The following is a 2,127-nucleotide window of genomic DNA, read 5'->3' on the forward strand; positions in this document are numbered from 1 at the left end:
TCATCCTGAGCATGTACAGCTTTCCCTAGTATCCTGGGAAAGGAGAAGGGGAGAGCTGCTGGACTCTATGGCCAGGAAGGAATGGAGAAATCCAGACTACAAGTTTTCTCTTTGGAAGTTTGCCTAAGCTTGAGGTCGGTCACACGTTTGGATTATCATGCCAGGGCCTAGGTTTAGGAATCGGGGGAATTGATTATCCCTCTCTTGAAGCAATGATCTCTCTTTAGAAGGTTGAGGGGAATTTACTGGCAGTAAGAAGATTTATGGAACCTCAGTAAATTTCCATGTAGTGTAAGGCAGGCTTATATAATGGTTGCCTCCTGCCAGTTTGTTCCTGCATACGAAACTGGAGGAACAAAGTAGAGAAATCATTTGCAGTAAGTGGTCTTCCAAGGTCTCATTTGTCCTACAGACTGCTGTTGGACAACTCTAAGAAGCTATTGAGGAAAAAGAAAAGGCTGAAGAAGTGTTCTTGCAGCACTAGGGTTGCTAAGAAGCACAGTTAAAGCATTGTGAAGTTTTTGTTGCAGATAGATGTGCTCTTTGCTTTCCCTTTCTATTAAATGTACTGTGCTGATTTGGGCTGTTTTTTTTTTAACCCAGATATTTTGTCAGGACAGAATTTGTTCTGTATACATTCAGTCTTTGGGCTGAACAGGCAAATTAGCAGTACTTTGATTAACTGACAGTAATTTGTGATTCCTCAAAAATGGAATTTGAGTTTTGGTACTTGTTACATAAGGAATTTATTTTGGAACTGTAGTTACTTAGGCCAAATCCTTGCACTTCAGCTTACAAAAGATCCTCATGGTTTTTCATCTGTTGATAATTGCTTTCTTTCCCTTTTCCTGGGGACTTGATTAATTTCTCATGGCTTGATCGATCTTTTATGTGGCTGTAAAACTGAAGTTAAATCCGTGGGTATGTGTTTATGGCAGAAGTGCTTTTTGGTTTTATTCAGATGTTCCAAGGTATTGAAACATCATTTGGACATAGAGAAGGTTCATAATTGTTCTGAGCACCAGAAGATGAAGACAAGGTAGAAAAGGAATAAACACACTGTTGCCTGTGGCTCCCTTCTCTCCCAGCAGAGCTGCCTGACCAGTCAGTGAGGACCCAAGGACTCTCCTTTGGGGAGACCAAAGACTCTGTGCCAAAATCTCAAGGAAAATGATGACTATGTGATTTAGAAGCCCTGACTCAAGAAAATTCAAGGTCTCCATTCAAAGTACGCCTTAATGCCACTTAACTCAGAGGAGATGCTGACTGCAGCTTGCTTTACTTGGCACTTAACCTCATCCCCTTTCTGCTCGGAGCCCAAGAACAGGGAGCAGTTTGTGCAGGCTTTCCACTCTGCTTTCCACATCCTGCAGCTGTGGAAGGAGGAGGAGGAGGATTTGGATCCACCCCCTTGGATGCATGAGGCATCCTTGGCAGCTGTTGGCACGGAGGCTGGCTGAGGAGCAGCATCCCTGCACCACCCCTCCTTCGGGTGTCCAGGCTGGGAAGGAACAGTGGGAGCTGGAAGGGAACAGAGAAACAAAACCCAAGGTTGGGGTCTGCAAGAGCTGCAGGGGAGGTCCCCCAGAGGGGAGGAGATGTGGAAGACAATAGAGGCAGTTAATTGTCTTCACCCTCTTGGGTTTGGTAATGTAGTGGTCGCCATAGGAGCTTGGTTTTTTGGAGTAAGATTTATAGTATTTTTTCTTCCATTTGAATTTATTCCTAGAATTTTTTTTTAAGCCTTTTTTTTTTTTTTCTTTTCCCCAATCCCTTCATTATAAAAGATTGTCTTGTGCAAAAAAACCAAAAGCAAATGTTGGTTTTCCAGAAAAAAAAAAAAGCAAAATTCCCCTCACTTCATGAGAGGCCTGAAGTGGTGGTTTAGTCATTGCAGTGCTGTAGGCTGTGAGGAGGTGATGCAGGCACTTTGTTTTGGGAACAGCCATCCTGCATTGTCACATCTTACCCAGGCTGGGAGGGACCTTGCCTCGGGGCTGGCACAGCTGGGAAAGGCTGCTTTCAAAAAGCCACTCCAGATCTGTGAGAAAGTGAACACTAATCCTAGGCCCATCAGTACCACCTTCCATCAGAGATGCCATACATCTGTGCACCAAATAAACTGCA

This window comes from Merops nubicus, unplaced genomic scaffold (genome assembly GCF_000691845.1).
Source record: "Merops nubicus isolate BGI_N331 unplaced genomic scaffold, ASM69184v1 scaffold7416, whole genome shotgun sequence".
NCBI lineage: Eukaryota > Metazoa > Chordata > Aves > Coraciiformes > Meropidae > Merops > Merops nubicus.